Source organism: Haliotis rubra, unplaced genomic scaffold (genome assembly GCF_003918875.1).
Source record: "Haliotis rubra isolate DU_JTF1 unplaced genomic scaffold, ASM391887v1 Scf652, whole genome shotgun sequence".
NCBI lineage: Eukaryota > Metazoa > Mollusca > Gastropoda > Lepetellida > Haliotidae > Haliotis > Haliotis rubra.
In genome coordinates this window covers 269,720-286,766 of record NW_025767360.1, presented here as the reverse complement: position 1 = coordinate 286,766, position 17,047 = coordinate 269,720, and the positions used below count along the sequence as shown (strand labels likewise).

The 17,047-nt window shown below is 39.6% G+C and overlaps 1 protein-coding gene across 3 annotated transcripts in view; it reads right to left on the bottom strand.

Moving 5' to 3' along the window:
* Window positions 1–17,047, bottom strand: part of LOC124257220 (neurogenic locus notch homolog protein 1-like) — a 204,799-nt gene that overhangs the window by 14,153 nt on the left and 173,599 nt on the right. The window lies entirely within an intron of this gene.

Below are 17,047 nucleotides of genomic sequence, written 5' to 3'. Positions count from 1 at the left end.
GGCTAAACTTGCCAGAAAAAAAAAAGAAAACACACAGTTCATTTCTATATATTTTGACAGCAATCGTCATTAAGACAATTTCCATGTTTGAATCCCGTTAATCATGAGATGGTTGTGGTGTATTGCGCGCAAATGCAACCCAAAATGTGTTTGCAGACATGAACAGTCAGTCGGAAACATGTGCAGAGAACGGAATTTAGAACGTAAACGAAGTTTAAAAAAATGCCAAGATTGAATGCTGCTGACCGAAATATAGCGATTAAACGTTTGGAAGCAGGGGTGTCCAAGTCACCGTTGCAAGACACTTCAACGTCCACCACAAGACCTTATCTTGATTATGACATTTATCTACCCACTTCATTTCGACCCAAGCTGTCCAAGAAGTGGACGACCAACAGTAATCACTCCAGCTCAGGACCGATTCATCCTGGTGTTTCACCTACTTCACAGATTTGCTACAGTAACGGACACTACAGGACAGGTGCCTGGTCTTCGGAGAATTTCCGACCAAACAATCAGAAGAGAGAACTGGGAATCAACCAAACGTTGGACCTGTCCAGACACAACTACACCGACATCGACGTGTCCAATGGTGCAACAGGGTAAAGGCATGGAACCTTGGAAACTGGCAACGCGTTTGGTTCAGACAGGAATCGCGTTTCCTGCTGAAACGGCGGGATGGGAGACAACGTGTCTACGTTGACACGAACGTTTTGCGCGGAACTGTGTTCGACAGGTGGACAGATTTGGTGGCGTCATGCTGTGATGAGATATGTCCTACGCTGGTAGATTAGAGTTCACGGCAATCTTACAGCAAATCGCTACATCTACCAAATCCTGCGACCTCCCATCCTCTCACTTTTTTAACCACAGGGAGCTGTTTTAACACGACCACGCTCGACCCTCCAGCTCGTGTAACAGGTGCTTATCTCACCACTGCAAACGTCTATGTCCTTCCCTGGCCTTCCAAATCGGTTGAATGAGACAATCTTGATCGACACGTCTGTAAACATCACCATCGTCTTCAGACACTTGCAGAACTTGCCAACGCATTGCAGGATGAATGGCGAAGAAATCCCCAAGCAAACATCCGACACATGTCATCGTATCCCACTTGCGTAAATCGATGCTCATGAGTGAGTGAGTAAGTGAGTTAGGATTTTTAGTCTTATCGGCATTATTTCAGCCATATCGTGACTAAATCAAGTTATAGAATTACATGTATAATAATTAAAGGTAAATTATAAAACCCTGTCAATGAAGGACAGTAAAACAACTAGATTATCACAGATATAATGTTTAAAGCTAGTAATCAAATTTAACACATTTAAACTTTTCAAAGACAGTATAAAAACAGCCTATAGATTGCCAACAACTGAAGGTAGATCCCCATGGTAGGGACCATGGGGGACCTTTTGCTAACTGCATGGACACTAGGTCTAAGAAACCAATCAGAATGCGACCTCAGGGTAGGTATATCAGATATATGGAAGCCAACTTTGTGCACGCAAGGTGTCAGATAGGATATGTTATGAAGCTTTACTTCATGTTCAAATAATGTGGTCTGCAAGGTTACCAATTTCACACGTGGTTCCAGTGTAGCCGGATTCACATGAGCAGACAGCTATTGGGGTGGCATCTTCACTTGGCTCACATGTTCCGTGGTCGCTACATGTTTCACCTATGCACGGGTTGGCTGCAAACAAGGCACGTTAGATATTACTTGTCAGACATGCATGATGCTTAAATATACAATAGCAGTCTCGCCTTCACTTATTATGTTCTCCAGATAATATTATCAGCATAAACTGTTACAGGACTTTTCACCCAATTTATTCATATATAGTTTTGTTTTCTGAACTTTATCCCTAATGCAATTTACAGACTAAGGGCAAAATCACATTCACGGGGCAATTGTTGGTACAGACAGAGGTATCCATATCTTTCGTCGACACAATTTATCACAGATGAAAGCAAATGGCAATAACAAACATTATAGCTGCTCCAATTACTATTTTGACCTGTACCATATGTCACAATTTGATAGATACACGTTAATACAGTCCAGACAAGTGTAAACATGCAGTAAGAATTATATCGCTGTATTTACCTGAAGCACAAGCAGGGCCAGCAAAGTCTGGTGTGCATACACACTTTCCATCAGTGCAAACACCGTTAGTGGGTGTGCAGTCATCGTTACCTGTACAAGCAGTTGATATTCCGACCAGCATACACGCAGTAACAAGTCCTGGAACAGATTTATAAGATGCTTCGGTGAAAGATCAAAGGTGCCGACAGTACTTTATCAGACGATAATGTGCACTTTTTGCATTACGCCACAATGTATTGGCGTCACTGCGCCATTCCAGTCTGCCCCCCGTAATCGAACAGTTTTGCATTACGTCACAATGTAACCGACGCCACGATGCATGTCAGTTGTCATCGCCTCGTACAGCCTTCTACTGTAAACTACTCCGTTTCATCCCGTTTCTTGGTTTGCAGTTGCTTCACTCAGCTAACATCACTGGTGGAAACATTGCGTTTATGTTTTCCGATGGATAAAATGCCTCAGTACGACTAATAATTTTACAGGGACACGGTAACATTCGCAATGTTTACATTCCAACAATGGAATGTCGCTTGACTAGTCAGCTTCATCTGGATGTACTGATCTATACTTACGTTGGTAGTAGAAATGCGACGTTCATATTGCCCCATATGGTTTACGTTAATCACAGAAATTAAAATAATTCAGAGAAGATATTTAACCCGAACGTAAACCGTCGTCATACTGTGTATCATTTGTTTTTCTAGTAACGTTCGTCTCAACGTAGGGGGCAGACACATCAATAGAACAGCGCGTCAGTTAGGTCACCGACACCGTCGTTTGTTTTCTGCCATAGATTAATCGTAATTATCCTTAGAAAGTATTACATTTGGCATCTTAGAAAAGAAATACAGTTCGCTCTACAACCATGTATAGTGTAATAAAGCACACTTTCGCCCTGAACTATGATAACGTTAAAGCGTCCGAGTGCTTTAAAGTTATAATAGCTCAGGGCGAAAGTGTGCTTTATTACACTATACTTGGTTGTAGAGCGAACTGTATTTCTTAAGTAACGTTCACTGGTGTGTCAAGTCGGAGGCATGCGATACTTCAAATCTGAATCTCCACAAGGTTGTCAAATCGAGTCTCTTTGGTATTTCCAAAGGGTTACAGAACAATATAACCTTAGGATGTTGCGAATTGTAAACGATTAACATACTCTAATGTCGAGCGATACTTTCGTTACAGACACGTGTTGAATGTGTTTCCTGATCAGACTGTTTTTGATCATCATATGCTAAAAGTCAGATGTTGAAAAACAACATTCAGTATCAACAGTTATACATGTATATAAACATTGGATATTATTCACATGTACAGCTACCATGCAAGGACACTATGTTTAATGATATGATATATTGTAACACATCCCCACACGCGTTATTTAATCTACATAAAGATAACTTATTGTATTTACCACTAGGGCTGCGCAATATAACCGGTTTACCGGTATTTACCGGTTCCGACATGAAAACGATAGCTATTGCGATACGCTGATCGAAAACCGGTATTTTGACTTGCATTCGGAAAACTTCGTAACACTCGGAAATATTCGGATATGTCATTGTTTCATTTGTGCCAAATATTATTCACATTTGTATTTTATCATGATTAAAAGTTGTTATTAAAGCTAGCCTAGTCATTTGGTTGTGTTTTTGCTCTATAAGTCAAGAAGTAACTCGATTATAAGTAGTTTTTTGTTTAAATATACTTCATGCAATATATTGCGATACATATCGCAATACATGCTTTCGCATCGCAATATGAAAATTCTCTGCAATACTCTCCCCTATTTAACACAAGCAAAAACCATCAAGCTTACCCTGAAGGAACCAATACTGCCTAAAGACCTTCATCCTTGCAAGTGATTATAGCTCAGTCAAAATGCGATGAACTATGGGCTAGAATCATACTGAAGTCGTATATATACACATGAAGTGAGTCATAGCCACATCGGGAGATCGTCACGTGGTACTATCACGTGACCACAAGCTCACAACTGATGATTGGTTTATACATCATCCATATACATGAGCTTCTGTCAAGAGGGCGGAGGAACATTCTAATATATTACATCTACATATAGCGATGTGAACTCCATATCTAACTAAATTTGAATGTAGCCATTTACAACCATGATCGTGATATTAATCCTTCCAGTCTAAATACACTTTGTTATCAAATTAACCATACTATGTATTCCAAAACAAAAGCGTATACAGATATTGTACTTAGATATTGTTTCATTGTGGTACAAAGGATCTCTTAAATTGACACGAGTGGTATAGTCCCTGAGCTGTTATTTTGGTAACATGTAGTCTTTTCAATAACGCTTCAGGTATCAATGACCAAGTATCGTTAAAAGATGATATAACCAAGTTTTGACAAGATACCTTTTGGCAGAGATTCCTGTAGTGGTTGGAAAGCGTATGGGGGCTCCTTTTTACCTGCAAGTAATCCCTCTAGAACCGACATGGCCTGACGTATATATAAGACTTAATTGTAAACGAAATGTGCAGTGATTTACAGATGGTATATGGTTAGGCTGGATACAGGTTCACATTTTTATCATGGTCAAATGTGACGTATTGGTATTAATGTATGAATAGATAATATCATTATGGAATATTTCTATTGCTTGTATTTGTTTGCTGACAGGGACATGTTTCTCAATGATGTCATTGACGAATCGACATAATCCCACCGTTTCCTATCCTCCATACATGTAAATATACCATTAGTTACCTGGAGAGTATACATTGATAACATATCCATAAAAGTTGTGATATATACTTTTGCCCATAATTATATTTGCAATAGAAGTATGAAGGGATAACATCAACTATCAACTTTATCCGTGTCTGCTCCAGCACACTTCCTTGCCAATTTCTTGCAGAACTTATCAGCAATAGATAACATTAATGAACTGCATGTTACAGCTGTCATGATTAAATGAGGCGTGAAGATGTCATTTGTCAGTTGAGTCAAGTCAAGTCAAGTCAAAGTTTATTCTAATGAGTCATATACATGACGTTAGTAAACAAATATACATAAAAACAATGAAACACATATATATTATATTAAAGTTGAAGAAGTTTTGCCATACATACCTATGGTTCGCTGCCATTATACAAACATTCTCGATCTTGAGATCTGCTTCATATTCATATTTATCAAGCACATACTCTCACTTATAGCTGCTCTGAAGAATTGGTACACACTGTATCAATTAAACGCTGTGAAGCAGCCGAATAATCATCAGCGGAAATGGTTGTAATTATATATACATGTATAATAAAGTCTAATATTTCAAAATGTCGCCAGAGGTGACGAACGGGATCGGGTGGTCAGGTTCGCTGACTTGGTTGACACATGTCATCGTATATCATTTGCGTAGATCGAAGCTCCTTGTTGATCACTGCATTGTGTGGTCCACACAGACGGCCGCCATATACGAGCTGGAATATTGCTGAGTGCGTCGTAAAACTAAACTTAAACACTCACTCACTCACTCACTAAAAATGATTGTGTCAAATATGTATCCAATGCAGTGTTTACAATATAGTGAGTGAGTGAGTTGAGTTTTACGCCGCACTCAGCATTATTCCAGCTATATGGCGGAGGTCTGTAAATAATCGGATCTGGACCAGACAATCCAGGGATCAACAGCATGAGCATCGATCTGCGCATCTGGGAAGCGATGACATGTGTCAACCCAGTCAGCCAGCCTGACCACCCGATCCTGTTAGTCGCCTCTTATGACAAGCATGGGTTACTGAAGGTTCATTCTAACCCAGACCTTCACGGGACGTTTACAATACAGCTGATCATCCTGGGGTAATGATATTGCGTAAGTTAGTTGGTGTTAATTAGAGTAGCGGTAAGCTGGCTTAATTACATCCACAAGAAGGGCATACATATTAATAAATCAAGATGAATACACAATGTCATTTAATAAGAGTTAAAATGTAGCATTTGCTACACGTGTATTTGCTATAACACTTTCTCAGAAAAATCTAATCAGGCCCCTAATCGCCAGCACACTAAGTCAGCGATCTAACCCACTCAGCCGCAGCTTCTTTCAAAACCCCTATTCCACAGAGGACATGTTTATCTCCTCCTTAATAGAATTTGTAAGACCGGAAACAAGTACCTGGGCTCCATGTGAACTGGTGTCAATGAACATTTATTAAGAATATCAACACAATATTTGAGGATTAGTCTGACCAATGTTTCCTCAAAACAGATTCATTGACAGAAACCTTACCTGGTAAAAGGAGTCAATGTATTCGTTGTATTTATTCCAATTTTCGATACACCATAACGACGACTCATCTGAAATGCTGGACTTTATCATTGATAACATCTGTGCATCGTTGTTTGAGAATATTATATGTGGAAAAATCTCAATAATACCGGTCTCGTGCTTCGGTGACATTTGCTTTATTTATCACCCCTGTGACGGTAAAATGAAAGGGTTTATTGGGACCCGCAACCCTATGGAAAGTACAAAGCATTTGTATTATTCATCAAATATCAGGAATGATACCAGTGGTAGTCCATTTCCCCTTGTGAAACGACTGCACAGAATAACACATTGAATACGAGTTTGGTCAAAGCAGCGTTTCCAGTGCTTCGTGTGTCCACACTACGAACGACGCAGACCCGTCTCTCCGGTGCATTTTAATTATTATACGAAAACTCAGCCACTATTATGATAATAAACTGTAGTTTTAAACTATGGTTATGAATAAAAGAAGCATGTGTCTACAATTCACCTGGTTCACGTTAACTGCCACATGGCGTACGTGACACAAATCATGTGCATGGTGCAGACACATCGTACGGAATCAAGTGTCAAGCGAGAGAGGCGACGAGGTGCACTTCAAATGAACTATTCCCAAAACCCTCATCGATTAAAGAATTATTGCCGTAAAACAAATGTTACAGGCCTCAGTTTGACAATACGATGGGTTTATTGGTGCACGTTGTAATTCACAAAAGGTAATAAAACATTCCAGTCCGACACCTCTAATCTCCCAACACTCCTCAAGACTAGTTATCTGTCGAGTGAAAGCTTGTAAGTTATGACCTCACTGTAAACACTCGTAGTAACGCATGAAGAAAAGAAACATGCGAACATGATATCCCATTTATACTCACTAATAGCTGCACATCAGAAGGCTGGGAAGGCAGACGGACCTCGACGTAATTTACATGATGTTTCAAAATGTTTGTTTTGTTACACTTAAACGAGGCACGGACTGGAACGCTTACGTAATCAGCGTCTGTCTATTCTCAACACTACGTGTTTACCTGCCTTTTGACAAACATGTTAATGCGTATTATTTACATTATCGTGGCAACTAACCTCAAGTGAGACATACCTTGAGAATTAAAACCTGTATACAACAGGAGGTCCACGTTTCCAGGATCATGGTTGTTGAATATGTCATGCTCATAGTTCACAGCTATGATCTGTGGTCCGTTTCCCAGAAAATTTCAACATATATTACACGCATTGATCACACAAAGTATGTTTGGAAACGAAGTATTAACCAAGAGGTGGAAAAAGGCAGGTAATAAAGATTTGAGGGTATGGTAACTAGTAAGAGGCCTAAACTTGCAACACAGCCATGCAACAGAGGCCAAGTCTGTTCCCTCCTACATATGACAAATCTAGCCCATGTTGATGTACTTAACACCTTCTGAGTTACAGACACATGTTAAAATACATAAATTAGCGTTAGTTTAAGAGCAATTATTTCATGTAATTTCAATGGTAAAAAGGTGAAAATCACACGTCTATAAAAAAAGAGTTCGCCAACACAACCGCAGCCTTTATTGTTTTGTTTCTGTTTACTTGAGTCCAAAAGATGGCGTCAAAGTCAGTACTTTGTATGGCCACCATTGGCAGCAATTGCTGCTCGGCGCCGTCTCGGCACTGACTGGATAACTCTTCCAGCAATATGATTGCCAGTTGTGGAAGTGTCTGAGGCGTGTTTTGACGCTGACCTACACGTCGATCGAGTTCATTCCATAGGTGTTTTATTGGGTTTAGATCTGGTGATTCGGGAAGGCCATGGCAAGAGACTGACGTTAGAATTGGCAAGGTAGATGACCGTGACGCGTGATGTATGTGAAGTAGTGTTGTCATGCTGGAACAACTCCCTCTGTCGGTCCATAATCGGAAGCATGTGACGTCCAAGGACTTTGTTTATGTACCGATTTGCTGTCAAATTCCCCTGAACCACCACTAAATCAGATCTTTGTTTGCCGGATATCGCACCCCACACCATGACACAGACTCCACCGAATCTGTTGACCTGTCGATTGCAATTAGTGGCAAAACGTTAATTTCTCCCACGGTCTTCGATCTCGCCGTTGAAAAAGAAATCGTGATTTGCCTCTAGTTTCTAAGGTTCCAGTTCCGGACTCTACGTACCACCGCAAGCGATTTGCGCCGATGGAAGTCTCTCAAAACAGTGGCGACAACAGGCCATTTTGATCGAATCCGCACTTCACGCAATCGATTTCTGACAGTTTGGTAGGAAAATCCTCTCAAACCAGGGATGCGTTGTGCAGTCTCCACTGCTGTGGCAAGACGATGATGGAAGTGAGCAACCCGGATGTAGCGGTCCTGGACGTGGGTGGTAACTCTTGTACGGCCGCTTCTCGGGAGATCTTGGTCGGAATTGGTCTGCAGGAAACGATCCCAAAGGCGAGATATGGTGCTCTGATGAATGTTGAAATGTTGGGCAACTGCAGACTGCGACTCTCCAGCTTCAAGGCGACCAATTGCGATGTTTCGATTGGCGGCAGTCAGTCGTGGCATGATGATTTCCTTTTTTCCAAGCAAACACTAATGGCAAAATTAAGCACAACGTTTGCATTTTTATAGTGATGGATACCGCATGCTTTCCCGTTTACTCGCACGTGCATTTTGCTTTGCTTGAATTATTTGGTGACTTTTTTAAAGAATATTTCTTCAAACACTTCTAAAACACGGGAAAACGTTAAAATTGCCGCGTTTTGGCGCTGAAGCTGTTTACGGTTACACAAAGATGATGTTCGGAAAGAAACACAGTATTTTTGTATTTGTTTTGTTTTTTTGCCGCAGTTACATGAGGCTTATATTCGCAAAATTACCTATGAGTTTCTTTTTTTTGAAGAGTGTATATGCCTTTAAAACTAAAAGTATGAACCTATTATTTATCACAAGAAACACACACACACACACACACACACACACCAACAACTTTGTAATAATACGTATTATGGAAACAAATACGACAGGATGTTGTACACATGCTGCAGTTGTCGGAGGTTGTGCATTGGCACCAGTTGAGCGGGAACGTAGTAACTTTGTGCAAGCCAACAGAAAGTTTTCTAATCGTCAGCATTACAGTCTTCCCAAAACATTCATCATAATAATTTTAGTTACTGTATTCGTTAATTTAATAACTATTCTACATGCGCAACAATACCATTTTCGACACCTTCTTTTACATAATGCTTTTACGTCATTGTTGACGATGAGGACAGTCCAATATTGTTGATTTCATGTACAGAATTACGTACATCTCGTGTCTGATTTGAGTCACTGACTATTTAGAATGTCCGTTAGGCCTTCAAAAAGGATGATTGTCCAGTCCTACTCTTGTTTTCTTCATCAACGAATTAGAAAATGAAATAATGTATTAAGTCAAAAATGCTGTACAGAACTATCCTAATATTTTGGAAATTTTAATCGTACTGTTTGCTAACGATGAGATATTAGTGTCTGACTCCGTGGTAGGTTTACAGAATTAATACTTGAAATATTGTCGCATTTACAAGGGGTGGACGACTCGCTAATCACAAACGATGAGTCTGTAATGACAGATCAGTGAAATTATAGTCTGTTTGCTCCCAAATCGTACCGATGGGTTCCTTCACATCTTTCTTATTTGTTTTCATTCATATAAAGTAATAAAAAAGTTGTTAATCAAATTGTCATAAGACTGCTGTTGTTTTATTGCATTTGGTTAAACGGGAGTCATTCATCTCTATATTGTAGTCACTTTAAGACCAATTCACATCCTGGCATAAATCCTTTACTTTCACACCCAGCATGTAAAATGATTAGTCTTTCTCCTTTGCCAAGGTGGGGTTTGCGTGACGTCTAGGCGTCAGAGGCAACTAACGTTATGCCGTATGGCAGGCATTCACCCAGGTCTCATTAATGTAGATAATCTCGTATTCCTCTACTCTTATCTTCTTGATGGAACAAAGGTAATTGTTCCTCAAAGAGACGACATCTTTTCTCTCACACGAAACATGCCTTGTCTTTCCTGAGATCTTCTTGCAGCAATATCCAAAAGAATGTAATAACTTCCAAAGACAAGTTTGTACACAATCAACGAATGTCCCTTTTTCATGAATGATTTCAATAATCTTAATGAAATGAACTTGTTTTATGCAAGCAATCTTCGGATTGTATTACTTAGACATTCCTTTTGAAACCTGTCAAGTTTTATTACAGAAATTGTCTTTGAGACAATCCCGTTACTAGTCTTGTCTATCACATCTCTCTTCTGCAAAATGTATGCCAGTCATACAATGAGCCTTAGCGGATCTCCTCCGATATTTAGAAAGGGATAATATAGGCCCCCCTCTCTCTCCTTCAGTCTTAAAAAAGCTACAAACTTGATAGACAAGCTTCTCCATGTCATCAGTGAACTTCATAATGTACCGTATTTAATTGCGAAATTGTATATTATATGTGTTGGATATGGGATACATATGATATGTATTAAGTATACATGGATTTCATTTACATTGAATGTTCATACTATCACATGAATGTATAAACAACCTAAAGATTCTTTTCACTAATGAATTATATTGATTCAAAATATATTTGATATCTAACAATTTATGTGCCTTTCTAAGACGTGTTCACTTGAATGCTATCATATACGGTAAATCCCTTGCGCGAATGATCACACCGACATGTATTTCACGTGCAAACATTCGACTGTTACAGTGATTGTGACTCCCGTGTAATCAAATGTATAAGAACAACAACAATCTTATGGTAATTTGTAAAACAGTTTTTTATTACTTTCTATTAATGCGCTAAATTTACACCATCAGTTGGTACAAGAAAACAAATAAGAAAGATGTGAAAATTGTGACTTTTGCTTGTAACTCTTTGTAATTAGGAATCCATCATTACGATTTTGGAGCAAACAGACTATAGTTACTGAACATAAATATCATTGTGTACCTCTTAATTATACATTGAATGTTGACTATCAGTAAAAGTGATAAGACTAAGATTTGGTTTGACAGATATGACGATTAATGTAGTCATTGGCTAAATAGTTAAGGTTTGGTCCAATGTGTGTGTCGGGTCTAAAGGGAAACGACTAAAGGAGAATGCACAATAGTAGTTCTTACATTATTAGTTTATTCTATTTTCGAAAGGATCGAATGTATAAGCAATGGATATACACTATTGACGTCAACTGGAAGAATAATTAAACCAAAAGGTTACTCACAGTCCGGGTGACGCCTCCTTCAACAACTCCAGATATCCCACAACCATGTACAGACTTGTTAAAGTGCTCAATACTTGCATGTCTGTTTTCTGTCAATAATACATGTAAACATATCCACCGTATCTAAGAACTACAGACTCAACCCTTATCCCCACCCTGGTGTTTTATGTTTGTCTGCGCGTCACTGTTGAGGTTTGCCACATAACGATAAATTGCCCCGCACTAACAGGACGTTAGTTTGCACTTTTACAATTTGCCCTGCACAGAGAAACAGACATGATGCAATAAATTAAGAAACCCCGTTTCAGCTGAATGGGAGAGAACGAGACGAATGTGTTACACAATGTGAAAACAGTTTATTGTTGGAGGCGCTACCCGGAAAATATTGGGTCGTTTAGGTGACAGGGTGACCCTGGCAGCTCTTGAGATGAAAGTTGAGTAGACTAATAATAGAATGTAATGTAATTCAAGTATCCTTGCACCGAAGAGTATTTAAGTGAACAGTTTACAAGGATGCGTTATTCTGTTGATATGTATGTACTAATTCGTATAATGTAAGGACAAGTAGGGGATATTTTGCGAAGAGATTGATCACCATAGTAGAAGGCTTAAAAACTGACATACAGTCACATACAGTCTACAGTCATTGGCTTTAATAAAAAGAACTAAATCAGGTTTATTAGGAGGGGTTTACCTTCGGCTGTATACGGGTTTATTCCAAAAACGTATGTATTTTTTTCAATACTTCAACGCCATGTGAGGATACAACCACTAACAATCTAAGTTGCAAATTGAAACTACCCATAATAAAATATATATCTATTTACAAAATATATCGATTAAAATGTATTTATCAATTCTATTTCCTTTACAATTTCGATAACTAAATGATGATTGACATTGTTAAAAAGATCCTTCATTGTTTTGGCTCTGAAATATTTATCCCTTGTGATGGAAAAATCAAAACAGTGAAGCAGGACATGCCTGACAGGATGCAAAACGGGGGATCCTCACCTTTGAACAGGTATTCATTTGTATATCGAGGTATATCGAGTATGGCCAATACGGCATCGTCTTAAAATGACTTCATCAAATCTGGACTGACAACCCAAGTAGATGTAACCAATATAGGGTTTTATAGCACGTAATTTATTTATGCCTACTTGAGTGTCCTTCTTTGCATTAGATATACCGTGGACTTATCCTCACCCCTCGCCATTGGCGTGAACGTGAACAAGAATATGGCGACGACGTGGCCTGAGTTACTCAGGCCAATGTGTTATGGAAAGAGACTCATGGGGAGGTGCAAGCATCATGCTATGGGGTGGAATAGGCCTGAACCAGAGTGTGGGTCCTTTGGTGTTCCAGAACCTTGGTCCAGGGAGAGGAGGCGGCATCACAACGGTGCGCTACATCGCCCAGGCTCTCAGAACCCACGTCCTACCACATTTCGCACGTCACAGGAACAACATTTTCCAGCATGATAACGCCCGGGTGTTTGCTTCTGCTGTGAAAACTGAATTGGCGTCGGGTAATCTAGAAGATATTGTTCTGGATCCAATGACACTGACACAAGCAACTGCGCCACCATCCTTGGATCCATCTGTAAATAAGGATATGTATGTATTATATTCTTTGTAATTGATTATATTCTTGTTTATATTGGAATTAATTAGTTTCTGTTTGTTTAAACTTTGTCAGTGTTATATCAACTTATGGCCTAACTTATTGCCATGGAGGAGAAGAAAGAAGACAGGAAGAAGATATATACTATCACAAAAAAGAAACGCATACGCCAGAAATCTGTTGCGAAAATGTTGTATTTTCAAGCATGTATAACTCGTCCACAAACATACTTTAGTGCAGTTTGACCGGATTTCCTCCGAAGTCCAGGCACCCTGGCTGCTGTGCTCTCACCTGTGGCAGTACGATCACGCAAATGTAGTACCCGGATGTACAGATCTTGAGCTGCAGTGGCATCAGAAGCAGTTCCAAAGGATTTTATTATCGGGTCCTGAAAGATTCCCCATCATTTGAAAAATACCTCTTATTACCAAAAGAAATATCTTATCCCTCACTGTTATTTAGAACAAGAAATCTGGCCGTTGGGAAGGCATCCCGCAAAATGATTGACCTGCCATCTCTGTAACTCACCTTCAACAGCTGATGAATTCCATTATCTATTTAGATGTTCTGCTTTCACTCAAATTAGATCTCATTATTTGTAACCATATTATTGTACATTCGCTTATTTGTATAAGATGAAGTCATTATCCGCATCCAGCAAACTGTCTATCCTTAAGAAATTATCAAAGTTTATATCTATTATCAATAACCGTGTTAAAGCTACGCAGAAACTGTAAATTATATATATGCAACGACCTTCAAACTATGAAATCAAATTTATGTGCAATATTATATCAATGCTCTTGTACCACCGTGGGTGGTTAAAAAGAGAATTAAGATTGAAAGATTGATTGGTGACTCGAGGTCTGCCTGTACGGGGACGGTCATTTGTTATACCTGTTTGGTTGCAACGAGCTGCAAGCGGTAATATCGTGCTCAGACTAACACTCAGACGCCTGACAACAGAAGATTGGTAATATCCAGCGTGAATTGTTTCAAAGGCGATATTCCGTGTTGCAGCGTCAAGACGTGGCGTAGTGATTTGAAAATCCAGTGATCAACTGCATCTATCTGCGCAACTTGGAACCGATGACATGTGTCAACCAAGTCAGTGAGCCTGACCACCAGATCCCGTTAATCGCCTCTCTCGACAAGCAAGGGTTACTAAAGATCAATATTCTAACCCGAACCTTCCCGGGTAGACTGAACGTTAGTGATGACCCCAGTCACATTATTACATTACGTTTTATACTTAGAATTGCAAGTCGAGTTTTTTCTCCTTGTGACATGCAAACGAGAATAATTTGTGAAAAGGAATGAATACAAACGTAAGGAAGCACATGGAATTGACTCTGGTCATTGTGTACATCACTTATTCCAAGTCAGGAACGTAGTCGTGCCTTCTCTTTTTCAGGCGTTACTCCTGTTCGGACCCACCTCAACTGAGGCGGCAATAAAATTTGGATATCATCTGTCTACCATCACAAAATTGGTCGCAGTGAATCAACAGACAAACAGTGTTACAAAGAGTTTAGCAGTTCAGTCGACAGAATTCATGATTTTCTGAGGGTTGTTTGGATGGTTTCTTGTCTAACGCTGCACTCAGCAACATTCCAGCTATATGGCAGCGGTCTGTAAATAATCGGATCTGGACCAGACAATCCAGTGATCAAGATCATGAGCATCGTTCTACGCAAAGGGGATACAATGACATGTGTGAACTAAGTAAGCAAGCCTGACCACCCGATCCTGTTAGTCGCCTCTTTCGACAAGCATGGGTTACAGACGACCAGTTCTAACTCGGACCTTCACGTGTGTTGCCTAAGGGAAGTGGTGCCACGTACTGATTCAACGTCACTGCAAACTATATATCCAGTGTGGGGCGGTGGGGTGGCCTAGTGGTTAATTCCCCACATGGGTACTATGTGTGAAGCCCATTTCTGGTGTTCCCCGTCGTGATATTGCTGGAACATTGCTAAAAGCGGTGTAAAACCATACTCACTCACTGACTGATTCATATATCCAATGAGCCCAAGAGCATCTGAGCTTTCGACGACAAGAGTGACAAGACTGCAGCTTAAAAAAACATTTGGTTAAACGTTGTGTTCATATTTTATACAGGTATGCATATGGGGTTGGGGTTTATAGAGATTTTAACAATATTCCAGCAATATCACGCCGGGAAACACCTTAAATGGACTTCTCATCCTGTACCCATGTAGGGAATCAAACCTCGGCATTCTATGAACCCTTTCAGCACTAGGCTACCCTACTGTCCCTGCAGGAATTCATGACGAGGCGGAATAGGGGACGCTAAAGTTAATAAGTTGTAACCACCAATTTGACATTCTGGACTGTCAGATAAGACCTAATTACTTCATAATGTCCCGTAATTGAGATGAGGGGTGTATCTGTTCCTTTCAATATATATGAGTATGAGTATTATACGATCGCTTCGTGTGATCCAATACAGGATTACCTCCCTTTGTCCATGTAACGAATCAGGTTTTGGTGTTCGTGAACATTTGCCCAATGAGAGACAAACAGATATAACATTAAATCAAAGAGATGAAAGGGTCACTATGGGGCATAGTTTACTTGTCTGCGTGCACTGTGTAATATCATGGTATCTCAATAGAGCTGGTCGATTCTCATGATGTCGATCACTGATTTAAACTCAATTATTGTATCATTTGGATTCAATATTCAGTGGTGTGATAATGAAAGAATGAAGATACATTTCACATTTTAGTGTGCTTGTTTTTAAAGTATCTGTTACATTAACTTTGCATTGCTAATAAGGATAGATACAAAACCTATCATAATTGTGAGTTGTCAGGTGCATGTGCAGAAAATTCGACAAATAAAGGGAGAGAACTCGCGTATCGTGGTTTAATACATGGTAAACATGTGCAACAATCGAATTTGTAAACATTATGAAACCCCACTAATAACAATACGAAAGGCTGTATTAAACACCAGTTATCATTAATGATGAACAGTTAATGAAATTTGTAAGTTAGAAAGTGAGATATTCGCAGATTATCACATTTTGGAGTGAGCACACCCTATCACCGAACAGTTTGACTCTTTTGAGTGGCACAAAGTTCTTCAAACCTCACCAATACATGTACCTGTTTTATGTTTTGGATTTACGTTAATTGATATGCTCATTTTACGAGGCATTATATTTGGAGTGTTACTAAGTGAGTGTGTTCATCATTGCGGGAAGTAGGCCATAGAACCATCACCAGGAGCAGGATCTGCTACCGGAGATTATTCTGAGACTGCAGTTTGTAATCACCTTCTCGTCAAGTGAATGTGAACAAGGTTGTGTCCATTCCCTATGGAGACAAAATGTATTTTGTAAACGGGACACTTTTACACACATAAAATGAAGCTCTGCTATGACGAAATATGTCAATTTTGTTCACTGAAACTGGACCGAGTGAGTGTTGAGTAGTACGTGGAGGAGGATCTAGAACCATCACTAGGACCAGGACTTTGCTCGTATCAGGACTGTGCAGGGTGTGACCAGATATTATTGTGTTAATGCTCTAGATGTTAGTCTTTGATAAATAATATTCCAGATACATTAGTAAACGGGTAGGATGTACGTACTCACTACTCAAATCTCGACAAAGCAATCTAGCGGAAGGTACAATGAGCAATGATTCATAATGTAGGGATACAATGACACACCATCAACTCATTTAATCCTTTTACTCATACGACCAGAAACTATTGAAACCCTATTCTGACATGGGGT